Genomic DNA, 17513 nt, shown 5'->3' on the forward strand with positions numbered 1-17513 from the left:
ACAAGCTAGATTGGTCAACCACCCCACACCACACACTGTCGCCAGCCAAAGTTGTGGCATACGACTCGCAAAGTGGTGTAACTGTAACTCTGTTAGTGTTAGTGTTGCAGTGGTTAGTGATTTAGTCAGATGTTTTTTGTTACACTGACCGAGTGAAAAATAAACCACTTGCAAGTTGCATGACGGAAAAGTTTCCGTATGGCGCCACCACTTTTTCATTCGATATGAAATAATATAATATCTAATTTACCTGATTGATATATCCCTTTTTGTAAAAATGAGTGAAAAAGTGGTGGCGCCATACGGAAAGTTATCCTGCATGACTTTTGTAAGTTGTGACACAAGGGCTGTGGCGGTGCATAGACACAGTACAGTAACTGGGGCACTGTATTCCTTTTTTTGAAATTTTGACATTGTCGGTCATGGTAGTACCGATTAGGCGATAATGTCAAAATTTCGAAAAGGGAATACAGCGCCCCAGTTCTGGGTCTAGCTAGGCAGTGCAAAGAGTTGGTCAACCACACAGGCATGACAAGTGGGGCCACCAAGCCAAGGCAAAAAGGGCAGTTGTGTGGTGTCCGCCTTCACGTACCTTCTTGCCAAGGGCTTGTTTGCCCTCTTTTAGATAATAATATTTATAACTTATCAATAATATAGGGAGATTTACTCAACTTTTAAACAACATCTGATTATATAAGAAACATGTAGGAAACTCGATTGATAGACCCAGAACTGCTTTAAAATTGACATCTGCTGTCTTGACTGCAGAAAGACAGCAGATGTCAGAGAAATGTTTTAAATTTATAATAAATCAAGTGTCTCACCGAGCCTAGTTCAGGCACAAACAGCTTAGCAGTAAAATTGGTGAGTCAGTAAGTCTGCTTCACTGTACTTAAAAATCTTTAAGGAATTTTTGACGTTGGCGGTCATTATTATTAAAGGTTAGCCTATTGTTGCATCAGGGAAAGGAAAGTTCTGTTTTTATAGGCTGTAATAGTGTTGTTGAAAGCAGTTATCTTTCCTGTTTTACTTCTTTCAAAACTGAAAAGCTAAAATTGTTGAACAACCTTAAAAAATAACTGCGGTACATCATCCCAGGCCTGATACTTTACAAAAGCAACAAAAGCAATTGCCTCCATGCCCCCTGGTCATTGCCTTAGTGCGTTTCAGGTTTGAATCCTAGCCCTGATACTTTACAAAAGCAACAAAGGCGATTGCCTCCATGCCCCCTGGTCATTGCCTAAGGCTTAGTGCCATTGAAATGCTACAGTAAACATTTAGAATTTCCTCACACTAAGGTTAAATTGCCTTGGTAGCCTTGTCCTTTCTAGTTGCAATAGCGTCACCCTCCTGCCGACGGCGAAGCCTCCGGCTCCACCGTCGGCAAGAGGGTTATGTTATCGCAACTACGTCCTTTCAAACACAAAGCATACAGGCCTGAATCATGTTCTTATTAATTTTGCTTTGTACACCCCAATTATTGTATATTAAAACACTTCCACTTCTAAGTTTTATTGGTCTGGACTTTAACATTTTCTTTCAACTTTTTTATCCATTACCAGGCATCCTCAGAATGATGACCGTCCCGACTGACCTTAATCTCAGAGGGACCATTGCAGGCAGACTCACCAGAAACACTTAGTGCAAGAGAGCAGTTATGAAGATAGAGAGGTAAGGAATTTTCTTGTTTGTGTAGTTCCAAACTTTTACATGCATGGCTTCATGTCATCTGAGTCATATTGTGGCCCAAAACCCGGTTCATACTTCCTGTGAATGCGAAAGCGATACAAATTTTGACAACACAAATTTGCAACAAATAATTTGCAACAGTTTGCTGCAAAAACAGCCATGTGACGTCAAAATTTGCTTACCATAAGCAGGAAGTTTGAGCGGGCTTAAGGAAACAAATAACTAGCTTCTCCAATGGGACCTAAAAGAATGTCATGGTGAGTCGACCCTCCCCTACTTTTGCAACCCTTCCCCCCCACCCCCCCCCCCAACCCCAACCCAGGCAGGAAAAATGTCGTCACTGTACCCATATGTACATGGGAGGGGGGATACTTTACTTCAGAAGGAGCTATTTCTCACAATGTTTTCAACAGCACTCCATTGCTCGGTACCAAGTAAGCTAATTATTTTGAGTACTAATATCCAGTACCTTTAACATCATTCCCAGAATGTTTAATGTAGATCCCCTTGAAAGTAAATAAAAGACGACCTTTCATCAGACACTTTGTTTTGTTGTACTTCAGTCAACTTCTTGAGATCGTGTAAGGGTTTCTCAATGAGACGTAAGATTTCATAGCTACTTTCTTGTGCCATTAGTTGCTCTACCTCACCCAGCTTCTGCTCAACCTGGATGACGCTTTTGGTATTTGTCTTATCAGCAGTTTTTATTGCCTTGGCTCTGTCATGATAAAGTCTTGCAGCATCTTGTATTAGCTTTTTCTGCTCTGCTGTTATCCTTGCAACCTCACTGTCGGCCCTTTGAGATATTGTCTGGTTAGTTTCTTCAACCTTAAATAGGAACTTCTTGTAAGATGTGGCTGCTTCTTCTGTATCACTGCTCAGGTCGCCAATCTTTTGTTGGACATTTGGAACCAGTTGTTCAAGTTCTTGCTTGTATTTATTCAAAGCTTCCTGTAGTCCAAAGAAAGTATGATTGTTATGACCTTGATCTATATTCAGTACAATACAAGTTGTACATTCCAACTTCTTACAGGTGTCACAGTAGCTTTTAAGACCTTGATTATGTCAGTCTGTCACATATAAAAATCCTTTTCAGTCTCGCTCTTTAATACAAGTCAACTTCATGTAGCAGGGCAGTGAGTTTTATGTCTGTGGGTAGATCAACAACATTCTTTCCGGTCAGTGAAGTTTCTCGTCTGCAAAGTGGACATGCAAGCGATTGTTGTTGTATCCCAAGTTTCTCTTTCAGTTTTTGTAGACTGGTAGACGGTGCAAACAAAAGCTGTGCTGACAATCAAGCATTTTTGGTTCTCGTTCAGCACAGATGCAGCATTCAATGTGTCCTTCACTGATTTGATCTAATAGCGATTTGGAAGTTCCAGTTGCCATTTACATCTTTCTTTTAAGATGCAGGAACAATCTTGATAATCTGCAAATCTATCAGTAAAAAAAAGGTATTTTTTCTGCCAGTTAAAAAAATCTACTCTGCAGTAGTAGAAAAAAAAGCAAGACAAGTTCTCAGAGAACAATTACTTTGTTAGTAGATACACATGGTGTTACCTTCATACCTCCCCACGTAATGCATAAAAATCCATTGAATCACCATTATTTGTAACGCTAATGTTTGAAGTTCAAGCCAGGCCCAATATGAGCAATAAACAAATTGCTTTGTAGCCAAAATTAGCACGCGAAACCATTACAAATGAAAGTGTAATTTTATTTTGGCTGGTTAAACTAATTCTGCTAAGCAGTTTGTGTTGTGCTGTAGATAAAAGAAAAAAATGCGGCATTTAATTAATTAGTATGTGTAAGTCTTGATGATGAAAAGTTTAAGAGGCTCATGATGATGAACAGGGCATGCACTGCTTGAAACGTCATTCTTTTCCGACACTTAGAATTTTAATGGGAACTGTTGTCTATCGTTCCATAGTGATAATTTAAACACAATTTTACCAACGTCCCTTGTTTATTGGGTGGGTGGGGGGGGGGGGGGGTAAAGTCATGCTTGTTCATTCACTGAGCACTTTCTTCTCATAAGACCAGTTCCACATTACTGATGCTACTTTGTGTTCATAAGAACAATGATATTGCCATATCTATGTTCCTCTGTTGTGGCGAAGTAATCGTTTCACACTACATCATGGAGGAGTCCGAGGAGGAGTTCTGAATCAAGGGTCTTTGGTTATTATTTAACATGGAAAGCTTATTTACTCGTCTGAAATCTGCTACTTTTTTTAACAGATGGTAATTTGGATTAATCTTGTCTGAAAATGTTACAACTAAACTTACCTCAATTCTTGTAGATATTTTAATTTTAAAGATATTTTTAGTCAGGTTCTGAAATTTGTATGCAGACCATTTCTGACAGGCAGTAGACAGTAAAGGCCCTCTAATTTATAATCTGGTAATTTCCACTTCTATTGTTAAATCAGCAGGGTGTATTATGCACTTGGATCATTCCAAAGAGTGTGTGGAGAAAAGCAAATGTACATTTTTTCAAAAAAGGTAGAATATATTGCTGATCTTTGTTCAGAGATTTAAAGGGGATCATGAAATGTAATTATTTAAATGTTAAATTTTATTTTTGATGCAATGAAAAACTCCATACTAATGAGCAAAAGTGAGATGGCATGTGTTTATGCAAAAAAAAACTCTTCTTTACTGGTTTGTTAGTGATTTGATTAGTAAAGGATATTGACTTCTGTGCTCAGTAATCCTGAAATCGTTGGTTTGAGTTCCACTATAGTAAATTTGCCCTTGTTCAACCCAAACAAAATTTCAAATATTTTATAAAAAGGTAACAAATCCACCCAAAGTGCTTATGTTGCTGAAAAATAATAAGAATGATTGATAGCTTAACATAAAATATACAAGGATGCAGAAACAACCGAATCACAACCTCCTGCAATGATGATTCACAATGATGAGGTTCAATTTGGTTTTATTTGGGGAAAAGAAAATTGATAAAAACAGTCACTCTGAATGATTTCATTTAGGCAAATCATCATAGGCCTAAAATAATTAATGTATACGTCCTTTTTTTAAAACATTAAAATAATCTGAAACCATTCTTTTTATTTTGTTACTTTTTGCCTTATGAGAAATGTTATAATCTTGTTAAAAACGATTATGACCATCTTTTACTATAAAACTTCACAACTCTAAAAGAGATATTTGGTTTAGGTCATAGTGATGAAGCTGGTGTAGTATAGCCATTTTATGCAATATTTTTTGGTTTATTTAGCATCCTCAAAAGACATTATTCTCTTAATACTGTGTAATGGGCTAAACCAAAATAAATAAGGGATTGCGAGAAAGTTTCCACAAATTATTTTAAAATGTACTTTATTTGAATGTCAAATTTCCCTCAATATCAGATACCATCCCCACTCTTCCTTACTTGAACTGTTTTTTCAGATTATGTACACACAAAAAACACCTAAATTCGGGGATAGTATGTTCTGGGTCTCAATAGGATCCCCTCAAAAAAGTGTAACACCCCCGAGTGACAAGTGCTGTGTGCCAACACTTTGGGGGCGAAAATATATATCCCTCCGCGAGCTATAAATCATATCTAAAATTGCATTGTCGTAAAAATGCTGCGCTAAAATGAATGCCCTAAGCATCTGAATGTCAAAATAAATGACAGAATAATATTAAGACAGGGTATTTTCGTCATGAAACTTATTAGCAAAAAATACTTGGAACTATATGATTATGTGACTTCTGACGTCAAGGGGCCTAATTCTAAAATGGCGCCTGCCCTCCTGCACATGTGTTGAACACTTTCAAGCCTTAGTCGACTGGAAAACATTCCATAAATTGAATTGTTTTTCCCATATGGACACGGTGGGTTATTCATGTAGAATTCAAGAACATTTTGGTAAGTTTGTGGCTGATATTTTTGATTAATTAATGATAAAAATAATATATTTTTGTGTAATGGGATCATTTCGAGCCGCCAGTTTCAAATTGCCGGGTGACCAGCGCCCGCTATCCGGACCCAAAGGCAAGGCAGGGTCTGACGTCACTTGTTGTCATTCTCAACTCGACACCACATTCCAATGGCAGTTGTGCCATACTGTCTGTCACTGACGTTTTGAGTGTCATTTTGGGGTTGCCATTTCACGTATCTTATTTCCTTGCCTCGTGAAATTAACTGAAACTTTATCCTGTAAAAAAATCACATGTGACATGTTTTATTTTTAATTTTATTTACAACAAGATTCCAACTTCCAAGAATACAAAATAGGCCTACATTTAAGAATTAAATTTAAAATACACTTGCTTTTTTGTCCATGTGTATGTTCAAAACAAATAATTATTTAATCTTAAATAAATGAGGAACCGAAGATGGACATGAAAGTTTCAGTTGAATGAGATTTGGGTTCCCTTATGCCACATTCAGGCATGATTTTTTTTTGGGTTCATGATTTTAGGATTTATATTTAATTGTCATCCCACCAGCGCCTTCAGATTTTGATGAAATGGACAAAATAAATTGCCATCATGATCACGCACACTCACATGTCACAGCGGAGATGATGAAGAGACTGCCATTGCTTGTCTCAACAAACCTTTTAAATATCTTCTATATCTATGAAAATGTAGAGAGTCTGTAAATTTTTCCCCCAAAATCCCATGTATATTCTGAGGTTTCATCTTCATTCACACCATGGGGGAACTCAAATTTCCAAGGTTTTTAATTTTAATTAAATGAGTCACTTCTGCACAATTAGAAGAAAACATTTGTTTTCCTTTCCTTTTTGTAATTCCCTAAATCAAGGAGCACGTGGAGTTTTACTTTTTAGTTTGTTTATTTTTGGACAGTATGTGTTATGAATAATTAAAAACAATTCCTTAACTTTTTGCAAGCTAGTTGTGGTGCTGGTTTTTTTTTTCTTTCTTTTTTATGTTTTTTTCTCAAATGGCACACGAAGGTGACTAATGACTAACTGATCATGTTATAAATGAATAAGCTCAACATTTTTGTGTCATCATGTTCATGTTACAGACTTGGCAAATGCTTCACATTTCTACACCCCTCTTTATTTTGAATATCTTTTGTTGTTTCCCCTATATACATTTTCTGAGAAAGACTTCAAAATGATATCCCTTTACACCTGATAATAACATCAATTTCACTCGGGTTATCTGGCGTTAAAGTTATTAGGTGGTATGTCGATCTTGTTAAGCCTGGGTTATACAATTTACCTCATTAAGTTTGACTTCTCAGTTTGCAGCGAATGAGTCAAGCACTTCAAATTATTCATTGCTTTCAAGTCTTAAAATGTCAACATGAAATATTTTAAGAGGAAAAGAAATGGCATAATTGATTCATCTTTCCCTTGTCTAAATCTCTTCTTTCACTTTTGTTCTCTTACATTCAGATGTTACTGTTGCAGTTCTTCTTGGTGTACATCATCATGTAGCCTCATCTTTGAACACAGTTGTTGTAGAACCTACTCGTAACTCCTGTTTTGTCAGCATTCACAGTGTGGAGGTATTCATCCAAGATGCCCATTGTATGAGGATTCTGAAGATCACCTACTCACCCATCAGTACTACATGTAGTCACAGTCATCTTCCTCCAGTGCATTTATAATGGGTCTTACTTCCATGGGTCACCCCTCAGTGATGAACTTTGTGCCCTGCAGTGAGGTAATGCAATAACACCTGCTTGATGAAGTCATTGGATTGTCCTCATAACATGGAGACAGGGAATTTAACCAAGGTAAGTCATAAATATGAATACTTGTCAGTATGCAGGGTTCTCCACAAGCAGGTTTGGAGCGGCACGAAAAAATTCTCAAAATACCAACTGCGTCCGTTCAAAAATGTAGCGCCCAGACAAAATCATCCAGGGTGATTTATTTAATTTTGTACCAAAATTTAATCATAATTCTGGACACATTTTTAGATTTTAAAATTTTGGACCTAAATTTATACAAGCTGGACTATTACTTGTGATTTTTTGTATATATTTAGTTGACTGAAATTTTGTGAAAAGGCAGGACTTCTTTAATTCAGAGATTTCTGAAAATTTATGGCGTATAAAATCACATTTCTGTCTTTTCGCTAGAGTTATTGACTTTGTCACAGTTTACATACCAAGAAATACTTGCAAGATTCACCACAATTCTGTTTGTTGTAACCCTCCTACAGTTAGATCACCTCATCCAATTTACCCACAATTCACCATTTGGTGTTGCTGTTTCAATAATGCAAGTCCACCAAGTACGCAGTAGACAATAGAAATATGGAGAACATAGTTACACAAGTTTTGAAGGTCGGAAGTTTGTGTCACACTCTAGTAAAGTTTTGCTGTTCAAACCAAAATTTAAGATTGTTTTTGCTTTTAAATGTGATGGCAACATCATGTGACAATAAGTAAGAAAGCCTGTAGGTATTTTATGTTTTCATTCCTTTACCTCTTCAGCAGGTCAGTGACAAAACCCAGAGTTGTTCTTCTAAGTACTAACAAGAGTTTAGATCCTCCACTTCAATTCCCTGAGTAGATGTCAACATGTCCTTATCATCCATGGAGCAAATCATCAACTACGGCGGACAATGAAGGCAGCCAAGGTATGTTTTTATTCTTATTCATTAAAAATAAGCGCTTTGTCTACTCAATCTGAGCTCATCAACCCACCTTTTTCTTTTCAGACTTTGTACAGGCAGGGTCTATTTATTTGGCCATGTATTGGTTCTTATTTCTTACACACTGAGCGACCTTAAAACTCTCTGTGAAAGTTCAAGTAGTGACCAAAATAAAATCTACTTTTTTGTAGCCACCACAGTGGTAATTAATTACTGAATATTGAGCTTTCAATGTCTGTAAAACAAAGTAGTCATTTGCATCTTCTGATGACAATAAAGATATGTAACACAGTTTGTTCTCCACAGTTTTAAAAAAACATTCTCCAGACAAACATTCAGTTTGTGTCACACTCTAGTAAAAGGTTGTTTGTTCAAACCAAAATTTAAGATTGTTTTTGCTTTTAAATGTGATGGCAACATCATGTGACAATAAGTAAGAAAGCCTGTAGGTATTTTATGTTTTCATTCCTTTACCTCTTCAGCAGGTCAGTGACAAAACCCAGAGTTGTTCTTCTAAGTACTAACAAGAGTTTAGATCCTCCACTTCAATTCCCTGAGTAGATGTCAACATGTCCTTATCATCCATGGAGCAAATCATCAACTACGGCGGACAATGAAGGCAGCCAAGGTATGGTTTTATTCTTATTCATTAAAAATAAGCGCTTTGTCTACTCAATCTGAGCTCATCAACCCACCTTTTTCTTTTCAGACTTTGTACAGGCAGAGTCTATTTCTTTGGCCCTATATTGGTTCTTATTTCTTACACACTGAGCGACCTTAAAACTCTCTGTGAAAGTTCAAGTAGTGACCAAAATAAAATCTACTTTTTTGTAGCCACCACAGTGGTATTTTTTAACTGAATATTGAGCTTTCAATGTCTGTAAAACAAAGTAGTCATTTGCATCTTCTCCGCAGTTTGAAAAAAAAACATTTTCCAGCCTCACAAAAGAGCTTATTCTTTGAACAAACTGGAAGATGGGATTTTTGTTTTTAGGTTGATAAGTGTTTTTTCCCTCTATGTTAAGAAACTAAGTAATCCAGTAGCCCATCATTTTGTCGTATTCAAGACAAATGTTTAACTGTTTTTTAATGTTGTCTTTTAGTTGTCACTGTATACTGACGAGCTAGTCCGGAAAGAGTGTTTGAACTTCACACAGAGTAACATCAATCAGCCAACAAGGTATGGAACTTTTTTTATCATTTTAATTCTGCCATTTGCCAGACATTTGTCTCTCACACTCCTCCACTCAACTTCTTGTTTTTGTTTGCACAAAACTGTGATTCATATGAGGGCCCGACCTCATCAAGCCTGTAAGCACAACAAATTGCTAAGCACAGAATAGTGTTGTTGCCTATGGTTTTATTCTTATTCATTGAAAATAAGGGCTTGTCTACTCTGAGCTCATCTGAGCTCATCAACCCACCTTTTTTTACAGACTTTGTACAGGCAAGGTCTATTTATTTGGCCCTATATTGGTTCTTATTTCTTACTCTCTGTGAAAGTTAAAGTAGTGACCAAAATAAAATCTACTTTTTTGTAGCCACCACAGTGGTATTTAATTACTGAATATTGAGCCTTCAATGCCTGTAAAACAAAGTAGTAATTTGCATCTTCAAATGACATTAAAGATATGTAACACAGTATGTTGTCCGCAGTTTAAAAAAACATTCTCCAGACAAACATTCACAAAACAGTTTATTCTTTGAACAAACTGGAAGATGGAAGATTTATAGGTTGATAAGTGTTTTTTCCTTCAATGTTATGAAACGAAGTTATCCAGTAGCCCATCATTTTGTCGTATTCAAGACAAATGTTTAACTGTTTTTATTGTCTTTTAGTTGTCGCTGTATACCGACGAGGAAAGAGTGTTTGAACTTCACACAGAGTAACATCAATCAGCCAACAAGGTATGGAACTTTTTTTATCATTTTAATTCTGCCATTTGCCAGACATTTGTCTCTCACAATCCTCCACTCAATTTCTTGTTTTTATTGGCACAAAATTGTGATTCATATGAGGGCCCGACCTCATCAAGCCTGTAAGCACAACAAATTGCTAAGCACAGAATAGTGTTGTTGCTTAGCAGAAAGAAGTTACCAGCCCAAGTTACATAAAGCTTGCAGTGTTGTGGCTGGTGCCAGTCTCAATTTCTTAACAAAGAAATTTTTCCAGAAGTATTTTGCTTGACAGCTGTATGAAATTTGGCCCAAATGTAACGGCCGTTTAGAACCGTTTTTTCTTTCTTTCAAAATCATAAGAACTAAAAGATATAAACCACTTGCTCAACTCAAGTTACAGAGAAGGGCTTTCAAAACCAAAAATAAATTATTGACATGTAAGCAGGCTTTGTGCGCAGGACTTTCTCAGTTTGTACTTATAGTTTAGTTTTGGGTTTTTTCAACATTCTATCACATCCCTTAAATTTAGCAGCTCATTAAACGTTAGAAGTCTCACTTGCTACTTCTGGAGTTTCTTTACTGAAAACTATTGGAATGGAATTGTTATGCTTTTCCTAATGTATGTTGTATGGCTTAGTTAAAGGTTTTAATAAGGGAATTAAAAGGTAGGGACGAGTTCTTTCACGGCCGCTTAGAACCGGCAGAATCGTTGCCACGGCAATGACCCTGCAAGGTTTAAAACGGCCGTTAAAGAACGAAATCACTACTCTTTATTCCCATTCATAAATGCCTTTTTGGTTAAAAGGCGTAACAAAGTAAGAAACTCTGTAAAACTTATCTGCTTAAGCTCTGTATGTACATGTACATGTACATGTACGACGTCCGTATGTTGCATTGTTATGACTGAGACGCCTATTTCCGGCAGTTTCCGGCTCCGTTCGTGCGCGTATAGTCTAGGTGCAACAGGTTCTCCTTTTCCTTTCACACACAGCACGGCCAATTCACCGACAGCGCATGCATCGCCCGTAACAAGAAACGTCTTGCACCAAGACTAGCGCGGAGTCTCCGCTCACAACCGGTTATAAACACTGGTTGTTATCAAAGGTTTAAACACCCCCACGTGACGCGCTCTCCACCAATAGGAATAGCGGAACTGTCCGAGGTATTTATGAATAACTGTTTAATATAATTTCTCTTTCCTTTCTTTCATCCTCTACAGATCAACTAATCGAGACAGAGAGTGTCGGATCTCCATTCAAGTTCTAGCCCATCACCAGTGGAGATGCCTTCTTCTCAACAGTAACTTAGTGTTTGTAGCTTTTAATTTGTAATTACTTGTATCTGGGATGGATCTTTAGGTTTAATCGAATATCACCAAGATAATGGCGGCTTTTCTCAAAAGAGCATCATTGTCTGCAAGATTGAAATGTGCACATCCTGAGTGTGGTGAATCATTCATACGTTCCTTGTGTGGTGATCTACCTACATTTACCCATGGTGAATCATTCATACTTTCCTTGTGTGGTGATCTACCTATATTTTCCTTGTATGGTGAATCATTCATACTTTCCTTGTGTGGTGATCTACCTATACTTACCCATGGTGAATCATTCGTACTTTCCTTGTGTGGTGATCTACCTATAGTTACCCATGGTGAATCATTCATACTTTCCTTGTGTGGTGATCTACCTATACTTACCCATGGTGAATCATTCATACTTTCCTTGTGTGGTGATCTACCTATAGTTACCCATGGTGAATCATTCATACTTTCATTGTGTGGTGATCTACCTACATTTACCCATGGTGAATCATTCATACTTTCATTGTGTGTTGGTCTACCTATATTTACCCATGGTGAATCATTCATACTTTCCTTGTGTGGTGATCTACCTATACTTACCCATGGTGAATCATTCATACTTTCATTGTGTGTTGGTCTACCTATATCTACCCATGGTGAATCATTCATACTTTCCTTGTGTGGTGATCTACCTACGTTTACCCATGGTGAATCATTCATACGCTCCTTGTGTAGTGAATCATCCAAATCAAAATTCTGATTTGATATGTCAAAGGCTTAGTTGTATGTAGTTATGTTTCTATCACTATTCATTTAGGCCGTTCAATTTAGGTGTGCTGATGTATGGAGTTGACAAACTTGGTTGCCATATAGTGGAGCCGGCATGGGAATTTTCCCTCCTTTTAGGGAGGTTTTCGCCCATCTCATACATCAGCAATAGCAGCCATGCAACTCTTCAGCTGGTTAGCTGATTTTATGGTTTTGATTATCTCTGCCATTGAAAATTCAAAAACACAGTACAAAATCTTGCTGTGCCTGTTTCTGAAATCGGCAAATCTTTTGCAAAAATTCAGAGTTGCATGTCTGAAATAAGTGACACTTTAGTGTCTAATAGGTTCATTTGGTGTCAAAGAAAAAAACACGGTACAAAATCGTGCTGTGACTGTTTTTGGAAAAACCTTCTTTTCTTTCTTTTTTTCTCAAAATACGGAGTCGCATGCGGACACTTTAGTGTCTAATTAGGTTCATTAGGTGTCAAAGAAAATTTGACCCATTATTTAAGGTGTATTTAATTTATACTGTTGATAATGAGTTAACATTTCATTACTATTTTGTATGTGGTGAATTACCCATACTTCCCCTGGTGTTGCGTATTCTCTACACTTTCAACTGTGTTGTGAACTACCAATACTTCCCCTGGTGTTGCGTATTCTCAACACTTTCACCTCTGTTTTGAATTACCCATACTTCCCAATAATCTTGTCTGGTGATCTACCCATTCTTTATTTTGTGATTAATGACCCTTTCCATTGAGTTGTGAATTGCATACACTTTTCCTTGTGTGGTGATCAACCTATTCCTTACACTGTGGTAAATGACACTTCTCCTTGTGTTGTGAACTACTCATACGTGTGAACTACTGTGTGGTGAAATATCCATACTACCCTTTGTGTGGTGATATAACCACTTTAACTTCCGGTTAGATTTATCCACACTTCTCCCTGTGTGGTGAATCACTAAAAAAGTTCCCCTTTTGTCCCAAGATCCATCCCTTTTCTGCACTAAAGATGTATGATTCAGAGTTCAATTAATTCATACATGAAAAACTAACTAAAGTTCCTTACAATCCCAATAAAAACATCTTCCCTTGCGGATAATCAGGGCACTCTGATTGTCTTCTTCGGAAACAGTTTTACCAGTCGGAGAGCACTCTGATTGAAACTGTTTAGAGAAATTTCAAACAAATTTTTCTTGCATATTTTGTTTATGAATATAGCGATACATTCCCTTGCGGATAATCAGGGCACTCTGATTGTCTTCTTGAGACAGTTTTACCAGTCAGAAAGCACACTGGTTTAAATTTTTAAAAGAATCTTCAACAAAATTTTGGTGGGACTTTAGGATGAATATAATTGATACCTTCCCTTGCGGATAATCAGGGCACTCTGATTGTCTTCTTGGGAAACAGTTTGACCAGTCAGAGAGCACTCTGATTGAAACTGTTTAGAGAAATTTCAAACAAATTTGAGATGCATAGAGTTGCAGAGAAAACCCTAAATGTCCTTTCTGAATCATATGTCTTCGTGTAGTTATTTTAATGTAGTTAGTTTAAATGTACGAGTTGCTCCTACAAAAGAATGAGACCATGAAAAAGAGTTGTTTTAATTAAAATAATGATTTTTCTTGCAAGCAAAGTCATTATTTCAGAAATTGGGCAAACATAAAAACGAAATTATGGAAATGTAAGTATCTTGCAGAGATATGGAAATTTCTATCAAAAAAATGACCGTTAAAACTTAATTCCTTTTTGTTTTGTTAAATCTCAGTAAGTATATTCAAAAGTATTGATTTTTCTCATGAATGAAGTTGTTAACGTTTGTCAGAAATTGAGCAAAGTTATGGAAATCTCGGTATCTTGCAGAGATATGGAAGTTTCTATCAAATACAATGATAAAATTCCCTTACATGTATTTTTTTTCATTAGGGTTTTAGCTCTGAAAGATATTGAGAATATTTTTCTGAGTTCAAGGTAAAACCACAGAAATATCTTTTGGAATCATTGTGTAGGAGCAGCTCATTCGGATGAGTATTTCATGTATGTTAGGGCCTCATCCAAACCCATGAAAAACTCGCAGAGTTGTGCAAACACCTGTGCCTGTTGGTGGACCCCCTCGGCTGCCTGGAACAAGTGTTGGTCTTGTTGGTCTGGGTGCAATGGAAGGTATGTTCTCTGTTCACTGAAGTTCAATTAGATGCACCACTAGTGTTTTGTTTCACTGGTGTACCGCCTTACAAATTTGATGAGCTAGAGCGAAGCTATTTTTGGATGCATACATACTAGCGCATTTCGAGCTGGAAAGTAGTGGTTGGTCCCTAAAACGTTTGGTTCGGCAAGATCTCTCAAGACGTCGGGATGAGGGCCCCTTATCATTTAGCCTTTTGTTGGTCACGTCACTCTTTTGTTCTCTAGTAAACAGGTTTGTGCTGGGGATCGTTTTAGATCAACAAAGGTGCGAAAAGATGTCTTCGCTTGAGCCAATGGAATCTGGACTTGGTGGATGATGAGGACTTCTATTCAGTTGATGATATGATGGCTGGTGAAACATGTTCTGCTTGGTCATGCAACTTTACATAAAAATATCTAGTAAGAACACCCTTTTTATTGCCTTTTGATACCAAAGATGACATTGGATTCCTATCATTCGAATTGGTTGGTTTTTAGAAGAGGTCAAGGGTTGCATAGTCTAAAAACTTTCACATGTGTTTTCAATTACCCATAACTCCCCTGGTGTTGTGTATTCTATACACTTTCAATTGTGTTTTTAAATACCCATACATTGTACTTCCCCTGCTGTTGCGTATTCTCTACAGTCCCAACTGTGTTTTGGATTACCCATACTTCCCCTGGTGTTGCGTATTCTCTACACTTCCAACTGTGTTTTGAATTACCCATACTTCCCCTGGTCTTGCGTATTCTTTACACTTTCACCTGTGTTTTGAATTACCCATACTTCCCCTGGTCTTACGTATTCTTTACACTTTCAACTGTGTTTTGAATTACCCATACTTCCCCTGGTCTTACGTATTCTTTACACTTTCACCTGTGTTTTGAGTTACCCATACTTCCCCTGGTCTTGCGTATTCTTTACACTTTCACCTGTGTTTTGAATTACTCATACTTCCCCTGGTGTTGCGTATTCTCTACACTTTCACATGTAATTTGAATTACCCATACTTCCCCTGGTGTTGCGTATTCAATTCACTTTCACATGTGTTTTGAATTAAACATACTTCCCCTTATCCTGCGGATTCTGGACACTTTCACATGTGTTTTGAATTACCCATACTTCCCCTTATCCTGCGGATTCTGGACACTTTCACATGTGTTTTGAATTACCCATACTTCCCCTGGTGTTGCGTATTCTCTACACTTTCACATGTAATTTGAATTACCCATACTTCCCCTGGTGTTGCGTATTCAATTCACTTTCACATGTAATTTGAATTACCCATACTTCCCCTGGTGTTGCGTATTCAATTCACTTTCAACTGTGTTTTGAATTACCCATACTTCCCCTGGTGTTGCTTATTCAATTCACCTTCACATGTTTTTTGAATTAAACATACTTCCCCTGGTGTTGCGTATTCTGAACACTTCCAACTGTGTTTTGAATTACCCATATTTCCCCTGGTCTTGCGTATTCTTTACACTTTCACCTGTGTTTTGAATTACCCATACTTCCCCTTATCCTGCGTATTCTCTACACTTTCACATGGGTTTTGAATAACCCATACTTCCCCTGGTGTTGTGTATTCTCTACACTTTCACATGTAATTTGAATAACCCATACTTCCCCTGGTGTTGCGTATTCAATTCACTTTCACATGTGTTTTGAATTAAACATACTTCCCCTGGTGTTGCATATTCTGTACACTTCCAACTGTGTTTTGAAATACCCATACTTCCCCTGGTCTTGCCTATTCAATTCACTATTACGTGTGTTTTGAATTACCCATATTTCCCCTGGTCTTGCGTATTCTCTACACTTTCACATGGGTTTTGAATAACCCATACTTCCCCTGGTGTTGCGTATTCTCTACACTTTCACATGTGTTTTGAATTAAACATACTTCCCCTGGTGTTGCGTATTCTGTACACTTCCAACTGTGTTTTGAAATACCCATTCTTCCCCTGGTCTTGCCTATTCAATTCACTATTACATGTGTTTTGAATTACCAATACTTCCCCTGGTCTTGCTTGTTCTTTACACTTTCACTTGTGCTTTGAATTACCCATACTTCCCCTTATTCTGCATATTCTCTACACTTTCAACTGTGTTGTGAATTATGCCCATATTTCCCTCGGTGATGCGTATTCACTACACTTCCACATGTGTTTGAATTACCCATACTTTGCTTGGTGTTGCGTATTCTCTACACTTCCACATGTGTTTTGAATTACCCATACTTCCCTTGTGTTGCGTACTCACTACACTTTCACTTGTGTTGTGAATTACCCATAGTTCCCCTTGTGTTGCATATTATTCTCTACACTTCCACATGTGTTTTGAATTACCCATACTTCCCCTGGTGTTGCGTATTCACTACACTTTCACCTGTGTTTTGAATTACCCATACTTCCCTTGTGTTGCGTATTCACTACACTTCCACATGTGTTTTGAATTACCCATACTTTGCATGGTGTTGCGTATTCTCTACACTTTCACTTGTGTTGTGAATTACCCATAGTTCCCCTTGTGTTGCATATTCTCTACACTTTCACCTGTGTTTTGAATTACCCATACTTCCCCTGGTGTTGCGTATTCACTACACTTTCACCTGTGTTTTGAATTACCCATACTTCCTCTTGTGCTGCGTATTCACTACACTTTCACTTGTGTTGTGAATTACCCATACTTCCCTTGTGTTGCGTACTCACTACACTTTCACTTGTGTTGTGAATTACCCATACTTCCCCTGGTGTTGCGTATTCACTACACTTCCACATGTGTTTTGAATTACCCATACTTCCCCTGGTGTTGCGTATTCACTACACTTTCACCTGTGTTTTGAATTACCCATACTTCCTCTTGTGCTGCGTATTCACTACACTTTCACTTGTGTTGTGAATTACCCATACTTCCCTTGTGTTGCGTACTCACTACACTTCCACATGTGTTGTGAATTACCCATACTTCCACTGGTGTAGTGATTTTCTACACTTTCACTTGTGTTGTGAATTACCCATACTTCCCCCGGTGTTGCATATTCATTACACTTTCAACTGTCGTTCCCCTCTTTG

This window comes from Asterias amurensis, chromosome 20 (genome assembly GCF_032118995.1).
Source record: "Asterias amurensis chromosome 20, ASM3211899v1".
NCBI lineage: Eukaryota > Metazoa > Echinodermata > Asteroidea > Forcipulatida > Asteriidae > Asterias > Asterias amurensis.